This window comes from Hyperolius riggenbachi, chromosome 10 (assembly GCF_040937935.1).
Source record: "Hyperolius riggenbachi isolate aHypRig1 chromosome 10, aHypRig1.pri, whole genome shotgun sequence".
NCBI lineage: Eukaryota > Metazoa > Chordata > Amphibia > Anura > Hyperoliidae > Hyperolius > Hyperolius riggenbachi.
Window position 1 is genome coordinate 55,575,707 of NC_090655.1, and position 17,211 is coordinate 55,592,917.

Genomic DNA, 17,211 nt, shown 5'->3' on the forward strand with positions numbered 1-17,211 from the left:
AAAAAATCTATTAAAAAAAAAGTGCCCCTATGGGTTACTTACCTCGGAAGAGGGATTCTAATGAGGCTTCCCCTGTTCTCCTTTGATCTGGGCTCCAGGATAGTAACCATGCTGTAGGAGCCTTGCAGTAGAACGGATCCAATTGGGCTCGGCTGTTACTGCCTGAGCCTGAAGGAAAGCAGTTACTGCACCTGCGCGAGGCTCACTCAGGACAGTTATGATCCTGGTGCCCGGGTGGATCTTCTGCAGCTGACAGCGCTAGAACAGAGTGACGAAGGAGGATGAGGAAAGCCTCATTAGGATGCTCCACATAGGGAGCATCCTAAGTACCACATAGGGGGACTTTTTTTCCTCTTACAGATTCTCTTTGAAGGACATCTGAGGTGAAAAAAAATGATGAGAAAAACCATTGTATCCATCCTCCTCCTTCTAAAAATCAATTTTTATTTTAGATATCCCACAGTTTTATTTTATATTTAGTCTAGTTTTTTAAGTTTTTACTGTTTCATTGTCTCTGTTCAATGACACCTTCACTGCAGTATGCCAGAGCCTAAAGTAAAGTATTTTATGGCTGTAATTACTAATCAGTGAGGGTTGTGCCAGTGGCGCTTCTAGCCATCTTGGCACTCCAGGCGAGAAAACCTGTGGTGCCCCCCCCCCCCCCCCATGGTGCCCTGACACGCTCCCCCATCCTCCCCCTTGTGGTGCCTCCCTATGAAAATAATCGTGATGCGGCTGCGTTTCACTGGAAAATAATCGTAATTCAGTTGCCACCCTGCTCTGCATGCCACAGACCCCGCAGGCTGAGTCCTAGGTTTAAACATTGGTTAGGGCAAAATCTGCATGGAGTTACTATCTTCCCCAGGAATTAATTTAGGCACTTCATATTCCCCAACATCCCTAAAACACACTAATAAGTCAACTAGTTTCCCCCAAAGCAATCCTATATTGAAAATATTAGACTTTAACTATGGTGGGATTAGATTGTGAGCTCCTCTGAGGACAGTCAGTGACATGACTATGTACTGTGTAATGGGCTGCAGAAGATGTCAGTGCTATATAAATACATAATAATAATATAGTAGGACATTAGACTGTGGCTATGGTAGGATTAGAGTGTGAGCTCCTCTGAGGACAGTCAGTGACATGACTATGTACTCTGTAAAGTGCTGCAGAATATGTCACTGGTATATAAATATACAGTATAATAATAATATGGTAGGACATCAGACTATGGCTATGGTAGGATAAGATTGTGAGATCCCCTGAGGACAGTCAGTGACATGACTATGTACTCTGTAATGTGCTGCAGGAGATGTCAGGGCTATATAAACACACAATAATAATATGGTAGGACTTTACACTAGGACTATGGTAGGATTAGATTATGAGCTCCTCTGAGGACAGTCCGTGACATGACTATGTACTCTGTAATGTGCTGCAGAAGATGTCAGTGCTATATAAATACATAATACTATGGCAGGACATTAGACTATGACTATGGTAGGGTTAGATTGTGAGCTTCTCTGAGGACAGTCAGTGACATGACTATGTACTCTGTAATGTGCTGCAGAAGATGTCAGTGCTATATAAATACATAATAATAATATGGTAGGACATTAGACTATGGCTATGGTAGGATTAGATTGTGAGCTCTTCTGAGGACAGTCAGTGACATGGCTATGTACTCTGTAATGTGCTGCAGGAGATGCCAGTGCTATATAAATACATAATAATAATATAGTAGGACATTACACTAGGACTATGGTAGGATTAGATTATGAGCTCCTCTGAGGACAGTCCGTGACATGACTATGTACTCTGTAATGTGCTGCTGAAGATGTCAGTGCTATATAAATGCATAATAATAATATGGTAGGACATTAGACTATGACTATGGTAGGATTAGAGTGTGAGCTCCTCTGAGGACAGTCAGTGACATGACTATGTACTCTGTACAGTGCTGCAGAAGATGTCAGGGCTATATAAATACAGAATAATAATATGGTAGGACATTACACTATGACTATGGTAGGATTAGATTGTGAGCTCCTCTGGGGACAGTCAGTGACATGACTCTGTACTCTGTAATGTGCTGCAGGAGATGTCAGTGCTATAAAAAAAATTAATTATCACTTGTATATGAACAATTATCCATTATTATACCTTTGTAAGATCCTTATAAACCACTGTGAGATCTACAATTACCAGCATTTCTTTGTGAAGATGAACTATAATTCCATACATGACACATACATAATCACAGTAGGACATGCTGGTACCTGTAGTTCCCCAGTGTGCACTGCAGTCTATGATTTGGTCAAGGAATAGGCAGCCTGTCTGAGCAGCACCTTATACAGCAAGTAACTATATTCACATCCTGATGACCTGGTCTCCCACTGTGCTTCCCCCTCCCTGAGCTGCAGCCAGAATTTAACCTTTTGTGTGCTCAATCAGTGACTAAAGCTTTTCATTTAGCTAGTTGACCTGCTATTCACACAGCACCTTATCAGTGTGGAAGCCATCACATTCAGGTGATGGGGTCTGGTGAGGAAATACAAATGTCCCTAGTGCTGCAAAGGACAAACAGTATGGCTGGGGAGATGGTCTGTGCCCATTAACGTAACTGTCTGGGGATTGATTTTCTCTAGCTGGAGCTCTGCACTCCTGGCATGTCTTGCATGCCTTGTTATTACCTCCTCCAAGGCTCCAACAGACATGCTCTTCTGCTGTTTTTACTTTTCCTCTTTGGCACAGGGAGGGGCAGGAGCCTCCAGCAGTCACACAGACACACTCTAGATCCCGAGATAACACATTAGGGAATGCCATACAAAGTGTTGTAGACAAAAGGTTTGTAGATTCCTTATTTGAGGCTGAGCAGTAGAGGCTTTCATTAGAACTTTTTATCTCCGTTCCCTGAGTTTTCAGCCTCTAAGGACAGGAAAAATAAACTTTTTTTTCCCTCAAAGCCGCCCTGCAATAAATCTGGCGCTCTAGGCAATTAGCTGGTCAGCTGGTCTCTAGGAGCGCCTCTGGGTTGTGCTATAGTCTAAGTCTAACCCAGTCTGACCCAGTCCCAACCCGGACAGAAACTGTCACTTGCATACCTGATTTCTAACTCTTTCAGGCAGAAAAAGAAAAAAAAGGAACAACGCCTAATTATTTGTGTGCTAGGCACTGTACATACACATGTCCATCTCATCATGTCATGTGTCACCTCGGTTGTCCTTTAAGCCCTTTTATAATTTCCAGGTGGTTCTAGGTCACTATGAGATGTCTAGGTATTCAGTAGATGTGGGAAGGTATTTTGTATGAAAAATAATATAAAAAGCCAATCAAGACCCTTATTGAAAAATAGGTTTTCAACTGTTATTAACCTTAAACTATTAATATATTTTCATCACTTAAAAATCACTTTTCAAAAGAACAAATGAGCGTAGGGGGAGATGCTTAGGGGTTGATTCACTATAATAAAGAGCGTGCCTTATCAGAGTTAACATGCCTTATCAGAGTTAACATGCCTTATCAAAGTAGCATAACAAGTGCTGCAAACTTATGCCTGCTAATTGGCAATGACGAGAGCTCCACTCGTTCTTCCCTGAGCCCCTGCGGGTCCAATCACTTTAAAGGACATTATCCCCCGCACTTTGTTTGGCCCAATAGGCTGCCTATCAAGTTTCCTGTCAATCGACAGACAGCCTATTGGGCCAATCAAAGTGCGGGGATAATGTCCTGTAAACTGATTGGACCCGCAGGGTCGTTTGTAGCGATTGCTATGCTACTCTGATAAGGCGTGTTAACATCTGATAAGGCATGTTAACTCTGATAAGGTGTGTTACCTCTGATAAGGCACGGTATTTTTTTTTTTTTAAAGATTCTTTATTTAAAGATTTTTCAAGAAGAACAAAACAAGTAAACAGTAGTGCAATGATACAGTATCCTCTGTCTAAATATCACATTGTTCACATAATAGGGTGCATATAACTAGATAACATGGGAGCCCCTCGATAGCCAGTGCTAGAACAATGGAAAAATAGTCCAAAATATTGTTTCTTAAGTAAAATAGCAAATTGTTCAAACATAATATATATTTATATATATATAAGTATATTAAAGAAAAAGGAGGGAAAAAATCAACATTCTCTATTGGTTAAATGTAGACACATAGCTGCCCCTATGTGTAGAGAGATCAGGCCTCATTCTATGTCTGGAGAAAAAAGTTAGAGGCGCAGGTGGGGGCACCGGGGCCCAAAAGGGATCACACACCCAGTGAACCCATCTCCGTCATCCAACCAGGAGAGGTCTGATATATATGTGGAGAAAGCGGCTAAAGGTTTTTAAAAACTTAGTCCACAATCAGTAAAAAGGAGGTATATTATAACAGTAACAGGACAAAACATAGAAAAAAGAAGGACGAGGACAGAAGGCAAGGAAAGAGAGAGGAAAGAAAGAGAGAGGGGAGGAGAAGAAAAGAGTAGAGAAAGAGAGCAAAAAACGGTCCGGGAATAACACCCAGGGCCTCCAGGGGGGAAAGAAGCATCTCTCTCCCCCCTGGGGAGTCAGTGAAGTAGGTCTCATTAGTCAACACCATGTCAGAACAAAATGAAGACGCTAAAGCAACGTCAGTGGGACCCATGGTCATTAGGCCCTACCAGGGATCTTTAGGTTTTTGTACATATCAGTCTCTTCAAACTCCCACCATGGTGACCAGGTACGGTTAAATTGTTCAAGTCTATCATGAAGGGAATGTGTGAGGTCCTCCATACACTTGGTATGTTGAATTTCTCTTAGCCATTCTACAATGGGGGGAGCTAGGGTCGACTTCCAGTGGCGTGCAATAACAATTCTGGCCGCATTGATTAGATGTTTTGAGAGGGATTTTTTATATTTACCTAGTCTTCTCGGAGTATTATGCAGTAGGTAGTAGGAAGGGTCATCTAAGGATTCCACCTCAGTAATTTTAGTAATAATAGACTTCACAGCGTTCCAGAAAGGCACAATGACTGGGCAGCTCCAGAAAATGTGGAGCATGGACCCTGTATGTGCCGCGCAGCGCCAGCACAAAGGACTGGAGTTGGGGAACATCTTGTGGAGTCTATCTGGCGTGTGGAACCACTGTGTTAATATCTTGTACCCAGATTCTTGGATACGTGTTGATTAGTGTTGGGCGAACAGTGTTCGCCACTGTTCGGGTTCTGCAGAACATCACCCTGTTCGGGTGATGTTCGAGTTCGGCCGAACACCTGACGGTGCTCGGCCAAACCGTTCGGCCATATGGCCGAACTAAGAGCGCATGGCCGAACGTTCCCCGAACGTTCGGCTAGCGCTGTGATTGGCCGAACGGGTCACGTGGTTCGGACCCGAACGCGCTCTGATTGGCCGAACTGTCACGTGGTTCGGGTAAATAAATACCCGAACCACGTCATATCTCCGCCATTTGTCTGTGGGTTTAGCTTTGGGTAGGCAGGCAGGGTAGTTCGCGCTCCAGCCACGCTAGCCAGGGTCCCCCCCAGTCATTGTGTGTCACTGCTGGGAACAGTAATACACCGCTCGTTCAGCCACACTATATAGCATTCTGTGTACTGTTCTGTGTCTGCTGGGAACAGTGGTACACCGCTCGTTCAGCCACACTATATAGCATTCTGTGTACTGTTCTGTGTCTGCTGGGAACAGTAGTACACCGCTCGTTCAGCCACACTATATAGCATTCTGTGTACTGTTCTGTGTCTGCTGGGAACAGTAGTACACCGCTCGTTCAGCCACACTATATAGCATTCTGTGTACTGTTCTGTGTCTGCTGGGAACAGTAGTACACCGCTCGTTCAGCCACACTATATAGCATTCTGTGTACTGTTCTGTGTCTGCTGGGAACAGTGGTACACCGCTCGTTCAGCCACACTATATAGCATTCTGTGTACTGTTCTGTGTCTGCTGGGAACAGTAGTACACCGCTCGTTCAGCCACACTATATAGCATTCTGTGTACTGTTCTGTGTCTGCTGGGAACAGTAGTACACCGCTCGTTCAGCCACACTATATAGCATTCTGTGTACTGTTCTGTGTCTGCTGGGAACAGTAGTACACCGCTCGTTCAGCCACACTATATAGCATTCTGTGTACTGTTCTGTGTCTGCTGGGAACAGTGGTACACCGCTCGTTCAGCCACACTATATAGCATTCTGTGTACTGTTCTGTGTCTGCTGGGAACAGTAGTACACCGCTCGTTCAGCCACACTATATAGCATTCTGTGTACTGTTCTGTGTCTGCTGGGAACAGTAGTACACCGCTCGTTCAGCCACACTATATAGCATTGTTTACTGACACTATATAGCAGACTATATAGCATTGTGTGTACACCGCTCAGCCAGACTATATACCATTGTTTACTGCCACTCTGATTCTGCTGGGAACAGTAGTACACCGCTCGCTCAGCCAGACTATATACCATTGTTTACTGACACTATATAGCAGACTATATAGCATTGTGTGTACACCGCTCAGCCAGACTATATACCATTGTTTACTGACACTCTGTGTACACCGCTCAGCCAGACTATATACCATTGTTTACTGCCACTCTGATTCTGCTGGGAACAGTAGTACACCGCTCGCTCAGCCAGACTATATACCATTGTTTACTGACACTATATAGCAGACTATATAGCATTGTGTGTACACCGCTCAGCCAGACTATATACCATTGTTTACTGACACTCTGTGTACACCGCTCAGCCAGACTATATACCATTGTTTACTGCCACTCTGATTCTGCTGGGAACAGTAGTACACCGCTCGCTCAGCCAGACTATATACCATTGTTTACTGACACTATATAGCAGACTATATAGCATTGTGTGTACACCGCTCAGCCAGACTATATACCATTGTTTACTGACACTCTGTGTACACCGCTCAGCCAGACTATATACCATTGTTTACTGCCACTCTGATTCTGCTGGGAACAGTAGTACACCGCTCGCTCAGCCAGACTATATACCATTGTTTACTGACACTCTGTGTACACCGCTCAGCCAGACTATATACCATTGTTTACTGCCACTCTGATTCTGCTGGGAACAGTAGTACACCGCTCGCTCAGCCAGACTATATAGCATTGTGTTTACTGCCACTCTGTGTACACCGCTCAGCCACACTATATAGCATTGCGTACTCTGCCAGTCAGTGTGTATATTGCTGGGATCAGTAATACTCCACTCACCGTCAACCACTATATGAGCTCAACATGAGTTCCCCAGAGACCTCCGCTGTGAGCAGCACTCCCAACAACAGCAACAGCCAACGCCCCACGCAAGCTATAACATCCACCCCAGCAGCCAGTGGTCAGCAGCAGCCCTCCCCGGAGGAGAACGTTGTGTCCATCAGTCCGTCGCCAGAGCGATTAATGAGGGCTGCCATTGAGGAGATGATGGGGCCTGATGTGGAGGAGGAGGTCTGGCTCAGGCCAGCATCCCAAGTTAATGTTGAGGACGATGAGGGGTCTGTGTCTGGGGATGTTGGGGTGGCAGAGGTGGTGGGTGGGTCAGACTCAGGAGAAGAGTTGTATGATGAGGATGATGATCGGGACCATCTGTATGTGCCTCAGAGTCCGACCCCGGAAAACATGTTGTATCGTGTGTTTAGGTACTAAAATCTGCGTTCCCTCCCAGTAGTGTTGGGCGAACAGTGTTTGCCACTGTTCGGGTTCTGCAGAACATCACCCTGTTCGGGGTGACTATATAGCAGACTATATAGCATTGTGTTTAATGCCACTCTGTGTACACGGCTCAGCCACACTATATAGCATTGTGTTTACTTCCACTCTGTGTCTGCTGGGAACAGTAGTACACCGCTCACCCGCCACTGTATAGCATTGTGCTCTGTGTCACTGCTGACAATAGTGGTACACCGCTCACCCACCACTGTATAGCATTTCTGTACTGCCACTGTACTGCTGCCAGTCAGCGTGTACTTTAAGGATAAGTGAAATGAGGAAGAAATCCGGTGAAAGAGGGAGGGGCAAGGGAAGAGGTGTTTCCCCTGACGGTTCACGTACAGGCCACAGGGGAGCACCCAAGAAAACCCACTCAATACTGCCCATGTTGTCCAGGACAACAACCCTCACAGATCCAAAAGAACAGGACCAGATAATTACTTGGATGACCTCTCAAGCGTCCAGCAGTGGGTTAAGCAGCACCAGCACATCACGCACGAGGTCCGAGTCCTCAGCCAGTTAAAGTCTGGGCTTTCTTTGAAGACTGCACTGAGGATGTTACCATGGCGATTTGCAAGGTGTGCAAGACCCGCCTGAGCAGGGGGAAAAGTATTAACAACCTCTCCACCACCAGCATGAGCCGCCACATTCTATCCAAACATCCCACTCTGTGGGCAAACGCGGCAGGACAGGGTACCACCAGCAACACTGCCTCCCTTGGGTTCACCAGACTCACCACCAGACCCGCCTCAGCAGCAGCAGTAGCCCAGCCATTGCGTGGTTCACAACATTCACAAACATCAGACGATGCTGACACTGTCACTTTCCGGACTAGTGCTCTTGAGGTCTCCCAGTGTTCATCAAACACAACAACCAACAGCCCTTCGGTGTGCAGCGCTACGGTTGAGTTGTCTGTCTCTGAGATGTTTGAGCACAAGAGGAAATTGCCAGCAAATGACCCCCGGGCCGTGGCAGTAACAGCCAGCCAGCATAGCCAAGCTTCTGGCCTGCGAAATGCTGCCATATCGAGTGGTGGAGACAAACAGCTTCAAGGGCATGATGTCAGTGGCCATCCCACGTTACGTGGTTCCCAGCCGCTACCACTTTGCGCGCTCTGCAGTGCCTGAGTTGCATGAGCACGTGGTCAGCTAAATAACCCGAAGCTTGAAGAATGCCGTTGCCTGCAAGGTTCACCTCACCACTGACACCTGGACGAGTGCGTTCGGCCAGGGTCGATACATCTCCCTTACCGCGCACTGGGTGAACCTTGTGGAGCCTGGCAGCGATTCCTCACCTGCTACGGCGCGGGTGTTGCCCACGCCGCAAACAGCTGCACCGCCGTCCCTCCCACTGGATAACAACAGCAGCACCTACCTCTCTGACTCCTTCTCCTCCAACGCATCTCAAAGCTGTACCTCATCCGGAAACGCTAACCCAGCACCAGCAGCAGTAGGATCGTGGAAGCAGTGCAGCACAGCTGTTGGCATGCGTCAGCAAGCGTTGCTGAAGCTGATCTGCCTTGGGGATAAGCAGCACACAGGGGAGGAAATTTGGAGGGGAATAAAGGAACAGACGGATTTGTGGCTGGCACCGCTGGACCTGAAACCGGGCATGAAGCTAGACACCTGGCACGAACTGGCAATGTACGCAATAGAGGTGCTGGCTTGCCCGGCAGCCAGCGTTATGTCGGAACACTGTTTCAGTGCTGCCGGAGGCATCATCACAGATCGGCGTATCCGCCTCTCCACAGAAAATGCAGACCGTCTGACTCAAATTAAAATGAATCAATCCTGGATTGGAAACGACTACGCAACACTCCTGGACCCCAACCAAGTAACATGACCGATGAACATCTGGGATGGTTTAGCGTTTCCGGTCCCTGTTTATTGAACCTCTCATCTGTATTACATTTATGACTGCATGGCGGCAAAAAGCATTGCTGCTATATCCGCACGCTTTTTGTCCTCATGCAAGGCCTGGGTTGTTGTGTCTCACAAAGCGTGGCCTTCTCCTCCTGCGCCTCCTCCTGTTCCATCACGTGTGCTGCTGCTGCTGCTGCTGCTGCTGGGTTACCGTTGCCGGTCCCTGTTTATGGAACCTCTTATCTTTATTACATTTATGACTACATGGCGGTACAAAGCATGCTATCCGCACGCTTTTTGTCCTCATGCAAGGCCTGGGTTGTTGTGTCTCAAAGCGTGGCCTTCTCCTCCTGCGCCACCCTCCTCCTGTTCCATCACGTGTGCTGCTGCTGGGTTAGCATTACCGGTCCCTTTTCCTGGAACCTCTTATATGTATTACATTTATGACTGCATGCCGACAAAAAGCATGTTACCTGTGCAAAGAAAACAGACATTTCCCGCATTTAAAAGACAGTTTTCCCTTTGAAACTTTAAAATCGATTTTCTCAAAAACTATAAGCTCTTTTTGCTAAATTTTTTTTTCCTCTTGTACCCACTCCCAAGGAAGGTGCACATACCCTGTAAATTTGGGGTATGTAGCATGTAAGGAGGCTTTACAAACCACAAAAGTTCGGGTCCCCATTGACTTCCATTATGTTCGGAGTTCGGGTCGAACACCCGAACATCGCGGCCATGTTCGGCCTGTTCGGCCCGAACCCGAACATCTAGATGTTCGCCCAACACTAGTGTTGATACAGAGGATTTCTGGGACAGTATTAAGATCTTTTGCCACTGTGGATCAGTAAAAGCTTTGCCAAGGGCAAGTTCCCATCTGGAGCGCAGTGAGGCGGACAATCCCTGATCGGTGAGGAGCATTAAGTAGATTTGAGAGATCCCATTTGTAACAGGACCCTCTCCACAGCACAATCTCTCAAAGGGAGAGAGGGCTCTGGAGAAACATCTAGCATTGCCCATACTTGATAGAAAATGTATAAATTGCGAGTGGGACCAGACATCTAGAGAGGGAGATTTCAGACGATCCCTTAAGGAAGGCAGTTCAGCCCACTTGGAATTTTCAAGAAGATGGTATGCTCTGATGGGGCCAGAGTTTCTCCAGTGTTTATAGGCACCTTTGTTCATACCTGGGGGGAAATCAGGGTTGTTAAGCAAGGGAATCAAAGGTGAGGGTCGAGAAGAGAGGAGGGTAGATCTATTCAGTTTTTTAAATTTTTTTGTAGTGCTCTCAATCAGCGGGGAGGTTTTGGTCATGGAAGGTGTTGTCTTAGGTGACCATGGTAAGTGTTGTAGATTGAAGGCAGCCATATCACTCTCCAGTGGCGGCTCCAGGAAATTTTTTTAGGGGGTGCTATGCAGGTGCTGGACCAATTTCCGGGGGAGCTGACGACCTGCGGCGCGCGAAGCGCGCCGCGCCAAAAATGGGTGTGGCCACAACCTGCGGCGCGCGAAGCGCGCCGCGTCGAAAAAATGGGCGTGGTCATGACCGGATGAGGGCGGGGCTAACTGTAATTTAAAGTGAACCCAGGGTGAGAGTGATATGGTGGCTGCCATATTTATTTCCTTTTAAACAATACTAGTTGCCTGGCAGCCCTGCTGATCTATTTGGCTGTAGTAGTGAACTGAATTACACCAGAAACAAGCCATGCAGCTAATCTTGTCAGTTCTGACAATATTGTCAGAAACCCCTGACCTGCTGCATGCTTGTTCAGGGTCTATGGTTGAAAGAATAAGAGGCAGAGGACCAGCACGGCAGCCAGGCAACTGGTATTGCTTAAAGGGAGATAAATATGGCAGCCTCAATATTATTCTCACCTCGGGTTCCCTTTAAAAGTGCAACGCAAAGACAGAGGGCCCAAGTTTTGGTGACCCTTTTCCCTGAAAATTCACATAATTGTGCAGGTTTTCTCAAGAAAATACACGTAATGTGAGCAGATTTTAACAAAAAACACGTCCAATGACCCCAATATGCACAATCGTTATCAGATATGGCCCCAATATGCACAATCGTTATCAGATATGGCCCCAATATGCACAATCGTTATCAGATATAGCCCCAATATGCACAATCGGTAGCAGATATGACCCCAATATGCACAATCGTTAGCAGATATGACCCCAATATGCACAATCGTTATCAGATATGGCCCCAATATGCACAATCGTTATCAGATATGGCCCCAATATGCACAATCGGTAGCAGATATGGTCCCAATATGCACAATCGGTAGCAGATATGGTCCCAATATGCACAATCGGTAGCAGATATGGTCCCAATATGCACAATCGGTGGCAGATATGGTCCCAATATGCACAATCGGTGGCAGATATGGTCCCAATATGCACAATCGGTGGCAGATATGGTCCCAATATGCACAATCGGTGGCAGATATGGTCCCAATATGCACAATCGGTGGCAGATATGGTCCCAATATGCACAATCGGTGGCAGATATGGTCCCAATATGCACAATCGGTGGCAGATATGGTCCCAATATGCACAATCGGTGGCAGATATGGTCCCAATATGCACAATCGGTGGCAGATATGGTCCCAATATGCACAATCGGTGGCAGATATGGTCCCAATATGCACAATCGGTGGCAGATATGGTCCCAATATGCACAATCGGTAGCAGATATGGCCCCAATATGCACAATCGGTAGCAGATATGACCCCAATATGCACAATCGGTAGCAGATATGACCCCAATATGCACAATCGGTAGCAGATATGACCCCAATATGCACAATCGGTAGCAGATATGACCCCAATATGCACAATCGGTAGCAGATATGACCCCAATATGCACAATCGGTAGCAGATATGACCCCAATATGCACAATCGGTAGCAGATATGACCCCAATATGCACAATCGGTAGCAGATATGACCCCAATATGCACAATCGGTAGCAGAAATGACCCCAATATGCACAATCGGTAGCAGAAATGACCCCAATATGCACAATCGGTAGCAGAAATGACCCCAATATGCACAATCGGTAGCAGAAATGACCCCAACATGCACAATCGGTAGCAGATATCGCCCCAATATGCACAATCCGTAGCAGATATGACCCCAATATGCACAATCCGTAGCAGATATGACCCCAATATGCACAATCCGTGGCAGATATGACCCCAATATGCACAATCCGTGGCAGATATGACCCCAATATGCACAATCCGTGGCAGATATGACCCCAATATGCACAATCCGTGGCAGATATGACCCCAATATGCACAATCCGTAGCAGATATGACCCCAATATGCACAATCCGCATCACCTGAAAAAGAAAAGAAAAACCCATTTACTCACCTACAGCCAGAAGACCTTCTTTCCCGACCTCCCGTCCCGAGTCCCGACCTCATTGTGGCGCGCAGCGCCCGCGCGCCCACGATCCTCTTCCTTCCCGACGTCACGACGAGACTTCCTGCCTGCATGCAGAGAGCAGGGCTACGGGAAAATGGCCGCCCGAAGTCTGCAGAACAGGGCTCCGGGCGGCCATCTTACCGTAGCCCTGCCTGCTGCTCCGTGCTGCCGGTGTGTGAACTGACTTGGCGTCTTTTAGACGCCTGAAGTCAGTTCACTCCAGGGGGTGCTTTGGGGGTGCTTGGACAATTCTAGGGGGTGCTCGAGCACCCCCAAGCACCCCCCTGGCGCCGCCACTGTCACTCTCCATGCCAACCCACTGCTTAAGTGTATCGTGTCTATGCCAATCAATAATACGCATAAGGACCGAGGCCCCATGATATAAAGAGAGGTCTGGGATCGACATGCCCCCCTGATCCTTTGGTAGAATTGTTAGGGCATATTTAAGTCTGGGGGGTCTATTCTTCCAGATAAATTTCTGAAATAGTTTCCTAATTTCTTTAAAATACGAAGCAGGTGCAAATACGGGGAGGGTCTGGAAGATATAGAGGAACCTAGGTAGAGTGTTCATTTTAATGATATTTATTCTGCCAAACCAGGAAAATTTTGCTACATCCCATCTTCTCAGGTCTGTCTTGATTTTAGAAAGCAAGGGGATATAATTAAGGGTAAAGACATCAGCCAGATTGTTTGGTATTTTGGTGCCAAGGTAGGATATTGCATGGGGAGACTAAGCGAAAGCAGTGGCGGCGCCAGGGGGGTGCTTGGGGGTGCTCGAGCACCCCCTAGAATTGTCCAAGCACCCCCAAAGCACCCCCTGGAGTGAACTGACTTCAGGCGTCTAAAAGACGCCAAGTCAGTTCACACACCGGCAGCACGGAGCAGCAGGCAGGGCTACGGTAAGATGGCCGCCCGGAGCCCTGTTCTGCAGACTTCGGGCGGCCATTTTCCCGTAGCCCTGCTCTCTGCATGCAGGCAGGAAGTCTCGTCGTGACGTCGGGAAGGAAGAGGATCGTGGGCGCGCGGGCGCTGCGCGCCACAATGAGGTCGGGACTCGGGACGGGAGGTCGGGAAAGAAGGTCTTCTGGCTGTAGGTGAGTAAATGGGTTTTTCTTTTCTTTTTCAGGTGATGCGGATTGTGCATATTGGGGTCATATCTGCTACGGATTGTGCATATTGGGGTCATATCTGCCACGGATTGTGCATATTGGGGTCATATCTGCCACGGATTGTGCATATTGGGGTCATATCTGCCACGGATTGTGCATATTGGGGTCATATCTGCCACGGATTGTGCATATTGGGGTCATATCTGCTACGGATTGTGCATATTGGGGTCATATCTGCTACGGATTGTGCATATTGGGGCGATATCTGCTACCGATTGTGCATGTTGGGGTCATTTCTGCTACCGATTGTGCATATTGGGGTCATTTCTGCTACCGATTGTGCATATTGGGGTCATTTCTGCTACCGATTGTGCATATTGGGGTCATTTCTGCTACCGATTGTGCATATTGGGGTCATATCTGCTACCGATTGTGCATATTGGGGTCATATCTGCTACCGATTGTGCATATTGGGGTCATATCTGCTACCGATTGTGCATATTGGGGTCATATCTGCTACCGATTGTGCATATTGGGGTCATATCTGCTACCGATTGTGCATATTGGGGTCATATCTGCTACCGATTGTGCATATTGGGGTCATATCTGCTACCGATTGTGCATATTGGGGTCATATCTGCTACCGATTGTGCATATTGGGGCCATATCTGCTACCGATTGTGCATATTGGGACCATATCTGCCACCGATTGTGCATATTGGGACCATATCTGCCACCGATTGTGCATATTGGGACCATATCTGCCACCGATTGTGCATATTGGGACCATATCTGCCACCGATTGTGCATATTGGGACCATATCTGCCACCGATTGTGCATATTGGGACCATATCTGCCACCGATTGTGCATATTGGGACCATATCTGCCACCGATTGTGCATATTGGGACCATATCTGCCACCGATTGTGCATATTGGGACCATATCTGCCACCGATTGTGCATATTGGGACCATATCTGCCACCGATTGTGCATATTGGGACCATATCTGCCACCGATTGTGCATATTGGGACCATATCTGCTACCGATTGTGCATATTGGGACCATATCTGCTACCGATTGTGCATATTGGGACCATATCTGCTACCGATTGTGCATATTGGGGCCATATCTGATAACGATTGTGCATATTGGGGCCATATCTGATAACGATTGTGCATATTGGGGTCATATCTGCTAACGATTGTGCATATTGGGGTCATATCTGCTACCGATTGTGCATATTGGGGCTATATCTGATAACGATTGTGCATATTGGGGCCATATCTGATAACGATTGTGCATATTGGGGCCATATCTGATAACGATTGTGCATATTGGGGTCATTGGACGTGTTTTTTGTTAAAATCTGCTCACATTACGTGTATTTTCTTGAGAAAACCTGCACAATTATGTGAATTTTCAGGGAAAAGGGTCACCAAAACTTGGGCCCTCTGTCTTTGCGTTGCACTTTTAAAGGGAACCCGAGGTGAGAATAATATTGAGGCTGCCATATTTATCTCCCTTTAAGCAATACCAGTTGCCTGGCTGCCGTGCTGGTCCTCTGCCTCTTATTCTTTCAACCATAGACCCTGAACAAGCATGCAGCAGGTCAGGGGTTTCTGACAATATTGTCAGAACTGACAAGATTAGCTGCATGGCTTGTTTCTGGTGTAATTCAGTTCACTACTACAGCCAAATAGATCAGCAGGGCTGCCAGGCAACTAGTATTGTTTAAAAGGAAATAAATATGGCAGCCACCATATCACTCTCACCCTGGGTTCACTTTAAATTACAGTTAGCCCCGCCCTCATCCGGTCATGACCACGCCCATTTTTTCGCCGCGGCGCGCTTCGCGCGCCGCAGGTTGTGGCCACACCCATTTTTGGCGCGGCGCGCTTCGCGCGCCGCAGGTCGTCAGCTCCCCCGGAAATTGGTCCAGCACCTGCATAGCACCCCCTAAAAAAATTTCCTGGAGCCGCCACTGAGCGAAAGGGAAGTTGGATTCTAGTTGTACCTGCAGGTTAGAGGAGAGGCCAACGCTTAATGCCTCACATTTGCTATAATTAATTTTGAAGTTAGATAGGGCACTATAATTAGCAAATTCTCGCATAAGATTAGGGAGTGATATGTGAGGATTCGTTATGTAGAAAAGGAGGTCATCTGCATAAGCAGCTAATTTATGCTCAGCAGATGGAAAGTGAAGCCCACTAATATCGGGATTGGTTCGAATGGTGCGCAATAGAGGCTCCAGGGCCAAGGCAAAGACAAAGGGGGAAAGAGGGCAACCCTGTCGGGTGCCATTAGATATAGGAAATGGATCAGATAGTTCCCCATTTACCTTAACCCTAGCCGAGGGAGTTCCATATAGGGCCATGATGTGGTTTAACATATTCCTGGGGAGGCCGATACACTGTAGGGTAACTCCAATAAAATCCCAGTGGACACGATCGAAGGCCTTCTCTGCATCAGTAGAAAGAAGCATCATAGGCGAGGCCCTCGACCGTGCCCAATGCACTGCCATCAATGTTCGGAGGGTAAGGCACGGTATTTTTTATAGTGAATCAACCCCTATGTGTTTAGTCTATGAACAGCAACAATGACGCAATGTAGTTGGTACTGTTATAGCTGCTAATTCTTCATCTCATCCCCTCCGCTAAGGTATATTATATAACAAACTTCATTCCTCAAGACAATCCACAATGTTTTACCCCCTTAAAATAGGGGCTTTATCAGGATAACAAAAACCTACAGTAGCGCCAGGTGCACTTCTAACATACAAGTGCATACAACATTATTATTAAATCATAGACAATTATAGTCTTTTGGCCAGAGATCAAGCTAAAAGAGCTGCCTGTCTGAGATCCCTTTTTAAAGTGTACCTGTAAGGAAAATAAGAGACCCTATGTGGTACTCCCCTCAGGATCTTATGGAAGCTCCCCCTGTGCACCTCTACTGGCCACCTCCAGCCCTGGGACCCCCAAAATGCTGCTTGGCGATGGCTCTCACATGCACTCTAGCACGTAACCGCTCGGGCCCTGGTGGAAAATGCCGAGCAACCCACCTGCGCTCCTGCAGTAGCATAGGCTATTTCTGGCTC